The sequence below is a fragment of the Sminthopsis crassicaudata genome, chromosome 6, assembly GCF_048593235.1.
Source record: "Sminthopsis crassicaudata isolate SCR6 chromosome 6, ASM4859323v1, whole genome shotgun sequence".
In the NCBI taxonomy this organism is placed as follows: domain Eukaryota; kingdom Metazoa; phylum Chordata; class Mammalia; order Dasyuromorphia; family Dasyuridae; genus Sminthopsis; species Sminthopsis crassicaudata.
Window position 1 is genome coordinate 107,113,917 of NC_133622.1, and position 14,706 is coordinate 107,128,622.

Sequence of the window (14,706 nt, forward strand, 5' to 3'; positions counted from 1 at the left end):
GAATCTAGGCCAGGAATCCAGACAGCTCTCCTAATTAGCTAGATAATTGTTCTGGCATCCAGAATCTGGCTCCTGGAGTCTGTCATCCTGAGTTGGCTACCAGCAGAAACTAGAGACTGATGACGTTCATCAGGAGAGATTATGGCATGTAGGGAAGTGCTGTTACTGAGAGCTACAGTGACCCTTGAGAAGAATCCCATCCCATGCTTTCTTTTTACAAGTTATCCTGCAAGTGGCATTTTGGGAACTGTCATTTTTTGAGATACGCAAACATTGGTCACTTTATGATACCTGCAGTTCAGGTAAGGAAGTTAACATGCTGGAGGCAGAGTCACACTTGGAGATCTGTCTAGAGGGTGTACATAGGGGTAGGGAGTGCTCAGTCAGCATGGGAGATCCAAGAAATGAGACTGGAAACAGAGAGTCAGAAACAGAGAAAGCAATACTAATAAGAATATAGACTATCACTGTTCTATGTTTTAACAGATGGTTTCTCAATTACTCTAATAAAAAATCAAAACAAACCCATCTCATAGCATAGTTACCAGTGTTTTGGTGTCAAATCTTTCCTGATTTTGCTTGACTGTTCTTCAGACAACCACCATATTGATAGATTTGAACTCAACATCTTCTAGTATGTTGAGACCTAACAGAATTTCATAGTATCTAGTGAGAAGATTTTCACAGGATTAGAAAGGGATGCCAGTGGTTATATGACCCAATTGTGCCTTTTGTAGATAAGAAAACTGAGATCCAGAAAGGTTAAAATATTGGCCCAAGTCATTCAGTTAGTAAGTATCCCACGTAGAATTCCAGAATTAGTTATTTTTCTTCTGTACAATGTGCCTCAAAAAATCCAAGTTCAGCTCTATGCCACAATGAAATGGACTTTAGCAAAAGAAAGACTTTAGCTGCCCCAGAAAAGCCAATTTTGAAGGAACAATTATGAGACCACCTCTCCAGAAGACCAATTTGCAATCTGCAGAAATCTGCAGAGAAGGAAGGAGAAAAAGTCACTATTTTGTGAGAGTGGGAGTTATTTATTCTCCTAGAAATGTGGAAAGCTTCTGTCTATTTTATTTGCCAGGGTTTAGATTTTCTGAGTAGGACAGACAGTCTATTATTTTACCTTCTTGTCCTGCTGAAGAACATAACTTTCTGTAGCTTGAACTAGGATCAGGGAGACAAATGTTTATCTAAAATTGTTTTGCTTTAGCTAACCTTTAAACCCAACACAGAATTGTGGATTAAAGTTCTTCCCTACCTCATGGTGCTGTTTTTAAGGAAATCTGCTTTGTCAACAGCAAAGAGGTATAGAGTAGTAATCTATTATGACAATTTGGAAGGAGATGAAGGCAGTCCAGGCTGATTTATAAGATATTCTATGCAACCCAAACAGCTGACAGTAGGCAGATGCCCAGGTGTATGTTTGCTGATGGAGAACCAGGTGTGTCTGAATACCTAGAACCTCTGGACCGAGAGACATGATGGATCAAAAAAAAGGCCTTTCTTCTCTGTTGAAATGAGAATGGGGGAGGGGAGAGGGAGATTACAAAAAGAAGAGAGAGGAACTGGGGGAGGATAAAGCAGAGAGAGGACACCTAATAATAGCTATCACTTATATAGAACTTTAAGGTGTACAAAGTGCTTTATATATGTTATCTCATTTAATCCTCATAATAATTGAGAGAAAGTGCTATTATTATATCCATTCTGAGGATTAGGAAACTGAGGCAGAGAGGAAGTGACTTATTTATATTTACCCAGCTAATAAATGTATGAAACAAGATTTGATCTCAAATCCCCCTGAAATGAAGCTTGATATGCCTTTTTCTACCAATAGCATTATCTGTATTCCTAGGTTTTTTCTGTTTTTTTTTCTGAATATTATATAGATCACCAGGCCCAATTCATCATTTATTCCAGAGCCTATGGATCCATCAGCAAAAGCTTCTATGCTTCCTGAGAAAGTACCTAGTTATATCGCCTTCATTCCTGAGAGGACGCTGGGACTTGAAAGGTAATATCACATAGAGAAAAAGAATTCCCTGTTTTCCTAAGTATAAGTTCTAATGTGAGCAGTAATTTTTAAGAACAGGTTTCATTTTAGTTTTGATCGTTTTTCTTCCAGCTCTCTCTCCTCATCTCTACTACTGCCTCTCCTGGCTTCCTTCAATTCTCAACTAAAATTCCACTTTCTACAGGAAGCCTTTTCCAACTTAATTGTAAAACCTACCTCAGTTAATGAGGTATATAACTTGTTTTTTTTTTTTTTTTTTTATCATAGTTTATTGTTGTGGTGGTGATCTCTAGCATTAGATAATGAATTCCTTGAGAAAGGGACTGAATTTTGCTTCTTTTTGTATCCCTAGTATTCAGTATAATCCCCTTAACAAGTACAATGCCTGCCATATTGTAGGAGCTTAATAAATGTTTAGTTAATTAGTCACATATCACACTGAATTCATGCATAACTTCACAAAAATATTAATGAACAAAGCCTTGGTTTATTTTCTTATCTGATATATTCCTTTGATATTTCTGTAACATGGAAATCCTGAAAACTTGGGTCCTGAAAATAAATATAAATTCTAGGTATGGTTATGAAACTGAAAAGTCTTCAAGAATGACAGATTATGTCAAGTTAAGTTCAAACCATGCCATCACCTGAAGTTTGGGTATTGATAATTTTTTTTTTTGGATATAGCCATTCATGATGACCATCCACTAAGACATGGAGGCATTCACTGTTAGGGAAGGGTCTGTCCCACAATGATGAAACCAGAGATCCTTAAAGTGTTGAATGATTATTTCCTCATAATTACAGAATTGCAGGCAAAATTAGGTCCATTTGGGGATCAGACCTTACAAAGTATATCCTTCATTGTCTAGTGCCATTTCCTGCACCTTGGATCCTAGCCTGGTTGAACAGCTCTGTCCTGGAACTAGAATTGGTAAATGAATGAAATTCCCCAGAAAAATTTAATTTAAGAATTTTCACAACAATGCTTTAGAATATGAGGAACAAGACAGATTTTTAAATGATGACCCTATGTGTGAATGGGTTTGAATCTATTTTAAATCTGGTCATTCTATTTGGAAGGATCTTTCTAAGTTCATGGAATCACAGACTTTGAAAGTTGGAAGGGACCCAGTACCTTAACGCATACACAAGATAGAGGGAGACTCTATCACTTCCTGAGGCAGCCCAATTTTATTTATTTATTTTTTATTAAAGCTTTTTATTTTCTAAACATATGCATGGATAATTTTTCAACATTGATCCTTGCAAAATCTTGTGTTATAAAAAATTTTCTCCTTCCTCCTACCCCCTCCCCTAAATGGCAAGTAACCCAATATATATTAAACATGTTAAAATACATGTTAAAACCAATATACCATGTTTTATTTTTAACAAGTTTCCAGCTTAACTATGACATTGTACCACTTTTCAGTGATTTCATTAGTCTAAGCCTGGGAAGGCTTCACATATCTTATCTCAAGTGGTCTTCACAATGGTGAAGTAATTGCTATTATTATCTGCATTTTATACATGAGAAAACTGAGGCTGAAGAAGCTTAAGTAGCTTGTCATGAAACTAGGAACTATCAGAGGCGAATTTGAATTTGGATCTTCCTACAGACAGAGTGGTTTGAGATAACTGACAGTGGGAAAGTTCTCATGCAGAAGGTGGCATTTTAACTGTTATGAAGGAGATAGAAGTAAGAAGATTACTGGGAGATGCCCAATACAAAGCAATATCATATTCAAGGCATCAGTGATTGAGGAGTCAAGGAGGGTTGAAGGGCATCCACCCATAGTTTTGGCAGGAAGACCTCTCTCTGTCTATTAGTAAATATAGATTTATAACTAATCTGTCAACAGTAGCTTTCAAGTGTTTCTTAACACTCTGGAGGGATTAAGTGATTCATCCTTGGATATTCACCTAGTATATGCTATGAGCAGTATTTGAATCCAGGACTTCCGGACTTGGGGTGGGTTGGGGGCTATTCTTTATCCACTGTTTGACACTGCCTTTTTATGAAATGTACACAGATAAGTAAATTATAAGATGGGTGTGTGTGTGTGTGTGTGTGTGTGTGTGTGTGTGTGTGTGTGTGTGTGTGTGTGTGATGGAGAATAAGAGAAATGGACAAAGTGCTCTATAGAAATTTGAAGAGAAGGATTTTTTTCAGTGGGAGGAATAGGTCTTTATTCTAGCTAAGCTCTATTGTTATGAAGATACTAAAAATATCACTGATGCACAGTTTTACAGCACCTTTAAGACATACACCACCAAATTTGAAAGGACTAAAACCATCACAATTAATTAGACCATGGTATGTACCCAATATATATATGGCATCTCTTTTGCTTCTTTTCTTATTGAATATAAACTATTAATCAGAAAAATAAGTCCTCTATTTCTTTGCTGGCTCTGCTGAACTTCTAGGAGGTTAAGAAAATAATAAAATAATAATAGTAACATTTATATAGTATTTATTCTATTCCAGGCACTTTGCAAATGTCATCTCACTCGAGGTCACAACAACCCTGGGAGGGAGATGTTTTTATCATCTCCATTTTCCAGTTGAGGAAACTGAGATAAACAGGTTAAGTGACATGCCTAGGGTTACACTACTACTAAGTGTCCTTGATTCCAGACCCATTGCTCTATCCACACACTACTTAGCTACATAAATTGATATTGGCTCAGACTGAGTATTTGGCATAGCATTTGGAAAAGGGGTCAAAACCTATTTGCAATTTGTTTTCTTCAGGTAGAAAAACTGATGAAGGAACTTTCAGAGTACTGTTAGTTGTAAAGGTTGGAAATAATGATGATTTTGATTTTAAAATCATAAAATTTTACATGCTAACAGGAAATCTTTCTTATTTGTTTTCTAAAAGGAGACAGCATGTCATAGTGGGCAGAGCACAGGGCATAAAATCAGAAGATTTATGTTCAAATCTTGACCTTTGTACTTCAGGCCACATGATTGGCAAATGCCTAGCTAAGTACTTTGGCTCTGATGTTTGGCTGCTTAGTATGTAAAAGGAAGGTTATTGGACTTAATGTTGCTTCAGGTTCTTCAAAGATCTAATTGTTGTACTTTTATGTAATCTATGTTATACTTTAGTCACCTCTGATTCTTTGTGACTTATAGAATACCCCTACTTATTTGTTGTCCCTGAAAAGATACTGGAGTGGTTTGCCATTTCCTTCTCTAGTTCATTTTTAGTCACTTAAATGACTTGCTCAGGTTTATACAGCTAGTAAGTGTCTAAAGCTAGATTTGGAGTTAAGAAGATGAATCCTCCTGATTCCAGGTCTGTTAATTTAGCTGCCTGCTTATATGATTCTTTAATTCCATAATCTAGGATGAGAAACAATTAATACTGATGCTTATTATCGTATCTTGATGACAGGAAAATATCCTAAGGGGTGCCCCCTTAACTCATTGCAAAATTCGATTTAAGGTTTTTTTAATCTTTAAGAGAGACTTTTCCAAAGTTTTTATGTCAAATATTAAGGAAAAATAGAGATTCTGCAGTGATTTTTTGAGGAGCAAAAGAGGCTAAAAGGAAAGCATCAATTGTGAATGTTACCAATCCTGAATAAGTTACTGGCTTTTAAAAAGGATCTTTTCTGTTCTCACAAGAGGCTCGATTAATGATGGGAGTTCTAGGCATTGTGGCAAACTGGGAAGGGAGATTAACAGCCCTTTGATCATCCTGAGACTCATACCAAGTAGGTAGTTGCATATTCTGTCCCTATATTTGGGCTAGTCCTGAGCTGTCCTGAAGAAACCCGGATATTTGATCCCCTTCTTTTACCCCATTCAGACTGGGAACTGTCGACTCCTTTAGCTGACAATGGTCAGAACAAATACAGTCTCTGCTGACCTCCTAACTCTGCAAGAAGAGAATCACCTGGGCCTAGGCCAGTGCCCTTTCAAGGAACATGTCATCTTAGATGTCAGGGGAATGGAGTCAAGCCCTGAAAACTTGATTCTTCCTTCCATGTTTTGTCCTCAAGTTGGATTTCACCTAATTTTAAAAAGGTCTCTAGGAAAGAGTCTTTCTATATGTGTGCTTCTTTCAGAAAGTCCAGTTCACAGTCTCAATCTGAGTCCTACTCTTGATAACAAATGGAGAAAGGTAATAGAATACTATTTTTATTTATGGGTGAGTTCATTCCATTCACATTCAAAGTTATGGTTGCCATTTGTGAATTTTCCTCCATCTTATTTTTACTTACTTTTTTCCTTCTCAGCCTCTCTTTTCATTTATCCCAGTTACCTAATCTTCTCTCCTTACCCTTTTATTTCTTATTTTACCATTCCCTCTAAAAGTCTCTCCCTTATTCATTTACCCTATCCTCCTAATTTTAACCAATACATCCTTCTAAAAGTCCCTCTCCTCCCCTATCCCCTAATTTCTCATCTTTCTAGAAGTTCAGAAAAATTTTAAAACTTATATGTGTGTAATTTATTTATAATTTTATAGTTATATATTATTTATAAATATATATTATAAGCTTATAATATATGATATATATTATTTCCTCTTCAACCCAAATGAGAATAAGATTCCAATATTACCAGCCCCCCAATCATATCTGCTTTCTCTACATTATTTCTTCCTTTCATGCCCCATTTTTATGAGATGTCTTCTTTTAATCTTTTCCTACTCAATTTTGTTGTGTCTTATGTGTGTGTGTGTGTGTGTGTGTATATATATATGTATGTACACACATATATATGCTTATGTCTGCATGTGTACATATACCTATTTGTGTCTAATGATAGTCATCTCTGGGTGAGAGAGGAGGGAAGGAAAAGAAGAAATTTACATGATAATTTTGTAGTATGTTTTAAAGAAATGGCAAGTTATGTATAATAGATATGCAATTTAATGTATAAATCATCTTTTTATTGTGCTATGTTATAGAAATATTTGTTTTATTCCATAAATTAAAAATGAAAAAAATGTTAATTGTAGATAATAATAACCTTCTGTGGAAGAAGCCCCAGGATAAATCAAACTGCATCACCATTAAAGTAAGAAGTCTAGAGTTTTGTTTTTTTTTTAAGAGAGACCTTTCCACATACTGTTCTTTCATTTTCTATCCCTAAAGTAGTTGCTCACACACCAAATGCTTGCACCACACTCCCACACACATATATTTGGACTATTATATTATTATACTTTAATTCACTCAAAGCATTTCTTTCCCATAGGTAGATACAGGAACTCAATCTGTGATTTCATTGGGACGAGCAAACTCTCCCTAACTTTGCAGGTTGGTATCTCTGCCACTATTTACAATCTTAGAGACTTGATTAGACAGTGGATAGACCTGCTCAGGGTCTCTCCACCAGCATATGACAGAGGCAAGACTTAGACTGTCTTTTTTGGTTCATCCACTATGTTATGCAACTTCCCTTTCTATGATATAACTTGAGCAATTACTGTAACATTATTGCAGTGCTCATTTGCAAAAGTCACCACCCACATTAGATGTTAAATTTATGGAAGAAAACGGCTTTTCTTTGGAGGCTGAACATGAAACATTTATATCTGTGTTCTCACAAAACAAGATCTCATGTCCCTCTACCATCACCAAGCTTTCATGTCCTTCTCCTCCCCCTCCTTTTCCTCCTTTTCCTTTTCCTGAGTATAAGGGGACTTTCTTCCATCAGGGAATTATGCCCTCACAATTATCCCAACTTTGGAAGATCATTCAGTTCTGCACGACAGGAAGAACAAAGAGAAGAGACTGGATTCCATCCAAGAAACCTGTAGACAGCTCTGGAAGTATTTTATTGGCACTGGAAAGATCCTAAGCATCATAAGTTTAATGAGCCCAGCTTCAGCATCACGTGCCTTGGTCAGCTGGTGATCAGCTTTGTTTCTTCTAAGCAAAACTGGATGGAGAGAGGGTTAGGATCTGGACCTATAATTTCATTGTTCCATGGAACTCCCTTGCTATGTGAGGAAGCTAGCACCTATATATGGTCTTGGCTGCCAAGAAAATGCTTAATAAATGGTTTATTATTCATTCACTCTGAAATTATAGTCTTAGAGAGTTGCTTGGAGCACTAAAAGTCCAGTGTCTTATCCAGGGTCAGACAGCTCCTAGGGGTCAGAAGTGAGACTTGATCTCTAATGGCCACTGGTTCCTCTAGACTCTGAGGCTAGATTTCTGGTCATTATGCTGTATGGTAGGCATGCAGTAGAAATTAAAATTTTGCTATGCTGTTGTCCTTTAATGACATTGTGCACATGCATCATGCTGAACACTCTATTAGCACTCATAGTGGGAAAAATGAAAAAGAAATCAAAGGTAAGTTCCTATTATTTAAGAGTTTACAGCACAGTTGGAGAGACTGAAAGGCCTGCAAGTACCTTATGAATATTCAACTCAGCACAATTTGGGTCTCAATTCTGGGGAATCCCAGGAAGTTTAGATCAGTTCCCAAACTCTCCTCAGATTTCAAGCCACTTTGGGAGCTTTATGGCGGCTGAGAGCACCTGACTGGAAGTCATAAACTTCTGAGCTCAAATGTGGTCTCAGGTATTTTACTAGTATGTGACCTTGGACAAATCACTTAATCCTATTTGCCTCATTTTCCTCCTTTGTAAAATGATATAGAAAAGGGAATGTTAAACCATTCCATCATCATTGCCAAGAAAATCCTAAATGGCATAAAAAAGAGTTGACCATGACTGAAATGACTGAACAACAATGGGTATCTTGAAACTGATGACATCTAGATGACATTTACATAGAGTTTCAAATGTTTTAAAACATCTTATAAATATTTTCCAAAGAAAGAAAGAAAGAAAAGGAGAGGGGGGGAAAAAGGAACCCTTAGGAGATAGATGTTATTATTATAACAGATTTGAATTCAAGTCTCCCTGACTTTAGGTCTGGACTACTGTGTCACTTACCTTCTTTGCATTTAGAAGGTACTTTAACATTTACAAATATTTTCTCATTTGATCCTCATAACAACCTTGGGGGTTGATACTATCATTTTCCCTTTTCACAGATGAGAAAACTGAGGCATACAGAGGTTAAGTGACTTGACTAGGGTTTCACAGTTAATAATGGCTGGACCCAATTTAACCCAGCCTTCCAAACTCCAGGTTCAACTATTTATTATGTCACCCAAATCCTAGGTCCTTAATTCTGGTCAGTGGCAATTTGGTCTTTCCCTCTTTTTTGGCCAGCTGTTTTCCCAAAGGGGCATGGTTGAATGGGATAAAAACAAGTAGTTGTCAGAAAACTTTATGTAGTGCATAAATTTCATCTATCATGTGAATAAATCTAAGAGCTACTCACCTGGAAACAGACAACACAACTATTCCATACTAATACTCATGTCTCTTAACTTTCCATTAGGAGAAAATCTGTAGCTACTCACAATTTTGAAAGGACTTTAAACAACAATTAATAGAAGAAACTAGAAGGAGTAAGCAAAGTTTGTAATAAGACCAAAAACTAGCATTTTAAGGTTTGCTAACAGTTCACAATTATTTTTGCTGTTGTTCAGTTGTTTTTCAGTTGTGTTTGACTCGATCCCATTTGGGGTTTTCTTGGCAAAGATACTGGAGTAGTTTGCCATTTTCTTCTCCAGCTCATTTTACAGATGAGGAAAGGGGGCAAATAGAGTTAAGTGATTTGTCTGGGGTCTCACAGCTAGTAAATGTCTCTGGCTGGATTTGAACTCAGGTCTTCCTGACTGGCATATACCAAGTACTATATTATTTCTTTAATTGAATGTCATTATTCCATGCCTAATAACTCTAGAGGAGATTTAAAATGACAAAGGTAATAAAATTAATAATTTTTACATGTGATAATTTAGAAATGCAATTGATATCATTTGAAATTTATTGTTATTATATTTCTAAATTCTCTAATTTTGTGAAATTTGAAAGAGCATTATAACAGAAATGCTGTTAAATTCGGATGTTGTTGCATATGAATTGGACTTTTAAAAATATGTGATTTAAAAAAATCTATACTTAAAAAATAAATATTTAATGAAATATACTTTGTTATAAAGCAGGTAATAATCATACATCATACAATAATCATAAATTTCCATTTGAAACTCTTGGCTATTTTGAAAGTATACAGGATGGTTTAAAGATGTAGCTACAGCATATTAATGATGAGTCAACTATAAGGTATTTTATTTGTTATATGTCTAAAGCTATGATTAGATTTAATTTATAATAAAGGATATAGGAAATGTTAACTATTAGGGAAATATCAGGAAAGATATTCAAGCCCTAAATTGTAATTAGTGAAATTTTGCTATTTAATGTAAAAATTCCTAGGATCATAATTTACTATTGTTTAGAGTTGTTATTCCTGGGATAGTATGAATTGTCATGAAGCCAGTAGTAAAAAATGGCATATACTGCAGTCTGTGAACTACTAAAGGTGAATGTATATGCCTGAGAAAAGTTCTGGGGATGACCTGGTTCTATTTCCTAATTGTATTTCCCTATTGTGATATTGTTGTTTATTCTCAAAGAGCACCGTGACATCAGGGAAGTGATTTTGGTTTAAGGGAAGGACTGTGCAAAATCACCAGTCTCACTTTCTCCTCTAGGTGGCAAGATATAGATCAGGATGACTGGAGAAGGCCCCAGATACAGCAGGACTTTGGTCTTTTTAAGCTAAGATCTTTAACCTGAAACTCTGTTTCAGAAAAGAAAAATTCTCACCAGGTTAATCCTGAATCTTACTTTTAATATACTGACTATATGATTGGTTGTCAGATATGACTCATGTCTGGAATTGAACAGAAGTCAGAGAATTTTTCTTCCTGTTATAACCATGTCCTCTTTTTCCTTTTATAGCAAATTTCTATGATCAAGAAACTTGTAAGTACAGTACTAAATCTAATAAATAATATACTGCTACTGGAAAATCTCTGAGTTGCTATAATAGGACGCAAGTATGAACATCTTATTAACCTATATTTGTGGTCAAAATATATGATATCCTCCTAAGGGGGGAACGATTAGACAAAATAATAAGATAAAGATGTAATGTAAAAGTTTTCTAAATAAATGAAGTAGTGATAGATGTATAGATTGGCTTCCAAATTTGTCTGTTATGGAAATTCAGGCTTTTAATATATTTTAGTAAGAAGTTGTCAAATTTGAATGAAGAATTTTACACATAAATTGTATTTGATAATGGTAAAGAAAGTGAAATTATTTTAAAAGAACAACAATATTCCATTCATGTATCACAGCTTGCTCAGCCAAGATAAAGTAAAAGATAATTTAAAAGGTGCAAAAGATCTCATTTTGCAATTGGACCCTCATAAATTTTTAAAAGATTCTTATTTCAGGTATAGGATTTAGGTAAAGATAGAAAGAGTAAATAGTATATGAACTGAAATTCTCTGAAATTTTAAGATTGGAAAACCAAATTTACTAAATATTATTACTAACAGAATTATCTAGGAACGTCTAAATTTGGAACCAGAGAAGCAAGAGCCGCCTTTGTCCTAGGATATCATCCAAGCAAAGAAATGTATGGAGAACAAGGGATAATTTACCTATCAGATCTTTGGAATTTATGACCAAAGAAGAACTAGGGAACATTATAAAAGGCAAAATGGACAACTTTGATTACATTAAATTAAAAAGCTTTTGCACAAACAAAACCAACAGAAACAAGATTAAAAGGAAAGTATAAAGCTGGGGGAAAATATAGCCAATATTTCTAATAAAGGTCTCATTTCTAAAATATATAAAGAACTATATCAAATCTATAAGAATAGAAGTCATTCCCCAATTGATAAGTGATCAAAGAATATGAACAGATAATTTTCAGATGATGAAATTAAAGCTATTTATAATTATATGAAAACTACTCTAAATCACTATTGATCAAGAAATACAAATTAAAACAACTCTGAGATATTACCTTACATCTCTCAGATTGGCTAAGATGACAGGAAAAGATAATGATAAATGTTGGAAGGAATATGGGAAAACTGAAACACTAAGGCATTATTGTGCACTGATCCAACCACTCTGGAAAGCAGCCTGGAACTATGCCAAAAGGGCTATAAAATGTTCATATTCTTTGACCCAGCAGTGGGTCTGTATCCCAAGGAAATCATAAAGGAGAGAAAAGGACCCACATGTGCAAAAATGTTTGTAGCAGCTCTTTTTGTAGTAACAAAGAATTGGAAAAGTAGTGGATGCCCATCAATTGGGGAGTGGCTGAGCAAGCTGTGATACATGAATGGAATATTGTTGTTCTTTAAAAAATGATAAATATGCTGATTATAGAAAGGCCTGAAAAGATTTACGTGAGCTGATGCTGAGTGAAACAAGCAGAACCAATAATACATTGCACACAGCAACAACAAGAATGTGTGATGATCAACTATGAAAGGCTTGGTTCTTCTCAGTTGTTCAGTGATCCAAACAGTCCCAAAGGATTGAGAACAGAAAATGCCATCTGCATCCAGAAAAAGAACTAAGGAGACTGAATGTAAATCAATACATGCTATGTCCATTTCTTCTTTTTTCTGTTTTTTTTTTTTTTAATCTCTCCCATGGTTTTTCCCTTTTGCTCTGATGTTTCTCTCCCAACATGATTCATAAAGCAATGTATATTGCAAATGTGTATTACTCTTCAGTAGCCATAGCCGCACAGTATAGCCAAAAACTACCAATATTCCACCAAAATAAATAAAAAAGCAATCAAACTTAAAAAGATATTATTCAAGTTAATAACAACAGCACACTCCAAACCCCTACAAGACTCGAACCCCTATATACAGGAGAAGGTTTGGAAGCAAAAGCAACAAATCCAAAAATTAATAACAAAGAAAATAAGACAATTACTATCATTTCCATAATAATTTTAGTATGGACTCTCACCAGAACCTATGGCATGAAAAACCATTGTGGTAATTCAACTATCCTACATAAAGCGCATCCCCTCATAAAAACTGTTAACCACACATTCATTGACCTCCCAGAACCCTCCAACATTTTGAATACTTACTAGAAATCTGCCTAGTCATCCAAATCCTAACAGGACTATTCCTAGTCATACACCTCACCTGCCTCTTCTTTATTGGTCATAAGAGTAGGGTTCTTTCAGACGCCCTCTCTTTGGCCAAAAAGGGGAAATGTAAAGATATTAGGAGATACCTTGTTTTCCAGAGCTAAGGCCCAGCAGTCACATTGTTGCTGTTTCTCTTCATTGTCAAGACTATAGCTCACTATAAAGCAATTAACATAAGTATTGAAATTGCCAGGTACGTGTTCTTGCTTTTAAGCCATTTTCTCCATTGTGAAATTAAATTTCTGTTTGATTCCTGACTCTCCTGTTTCTAGCCCGCTTTGTTTGGCTCCTGCTAAACTAGTTCTGCTCTGGTTGACATTATAAAACTTCTTCATTTTAGAACTCCATTACACTTAAAAATGGTTGAGGATGACAAAGAATTTTGTTTTTGTGGGTCATCTCGTTTTTTAATATTTATCACATTAGAAATTTAAATGGATATGTTTAAAATGTGTATTAATATCCATTTAACAAGAAAAATAATAAACCTATTACATTGATTTAAATAACATTTTCCATGAAAAAGAATTAATTAATTTTCAAAATAATCAAGTTAGAACAATGGCATGTTTTACACATTTTGGTAAAGCTAATGACTGGCATAATAGAAAAGAAATGGATTCTCCTGTCTGTAATCATCTGCATTTAATCTGTCTCAATATGAGCAAAACAGAATGAAACAAAATGGGTATTTTAATAGGCAAATAACATATTAATATTACAAAAATAGTTTTGACCTCTTGGACCCTATGAAAGGACTTTGGGGACCCCCAGGACCCAGAGGACCATACTTTGAGAACTCTGCCATGGTAGATAATGAGAGAATAGGATTTATACGATTTTGAAAAATCTGTATTATTTATGTAGAGCATGATGCTTGGCACTGGGAAAGGTACAAAGATTAGATATGACTCAGCACTTGCTAACCTAGAGCTTAAAGCTTAGTGCAGGGATAAGAAAAACACAGATAAATACCATACACAGAGTAACATGGTAAGTGCATTAGTAAGAACAAAGACTTATAGGAAGCCTGAGGATGCGAGTTAATAGTTCCGTAAATACAGAGCTGGAACATTAGAACATTAGACTAAAGAACATCAGATGTCATTTATTCCAGTCACTTGTTTAGATAGCTTATGCATATCTTATTTGAGGATAGGAATTGTCCATTTTTGTCTTTTGTTCTCCAGTCTATCACTGTGCTTGACATAGAGTGAGTGCTTAATAAACATTTAGTGGCTGATTGATTACTTAAGACCACATAGGCACTAAGTAACCAAACTAGAATTTGAACTGGGGCCTGTGGAGTCTAATTACAGCACTATATCATACTGCTGGTGGGTGAGGCCTCAGTCAAACTGAGATCTGTTGAAGATGTTAGCTTAAAAAGGCCAAGGTTGCCCCATACCTAACACCGTATACCAAAATAAGGTTGAAATGGCTTCATGATTTAGACATAAGCGTAATATTATAAGCAAATTAGAAGAATAGGATAGTTTATGTCTCAGATCTGTGGAGAGGACTTTGTGACCAACTCATTACTGAACACCAAATAGATAATTTTGATTATATTAAGTTAAAAA

The 14,706-nt window shown here is 35.2% G+C and overlaps 2 protein-coding genes across 4 annotated transcripts in view; one reads left to right on the top strand and one right to left on the bottom strand.

Annotated features, from left to right (window-relative positions):
• Window positions 1-14,706, bottom strand: part of SORBS2 (sorbin and SH3 domain containing 2) — a 451,850-nt gene that overhangs the window by 419,679 nt on the left and 17,465 nt on the right. The window lies entirely within an intron of this gene.
• The window catches only part of LOC141547648 (uncharacterized), a 181,195-nt gene that overhangs the window by 159,111 nt on the left and 7,378 nt on the right, over window positions 1-14,706 (top strand). The window contains exon 1 of one of the 3 annotated variants that reach the window (XR_012483568.1): window positions 1,894-2,020. The exons of the other annotated variants lie outside the window; for them this stretch is intronic. The gene's annotated coding sequence lies outside the window, so the exon portion shown is untranslated. Of the gene's footprint in view, window positions 1-1,893; window positions 2,021-14,706 lie in introns of those variants that run through there. 3 annotated transcript variants of the gene reach the window in all.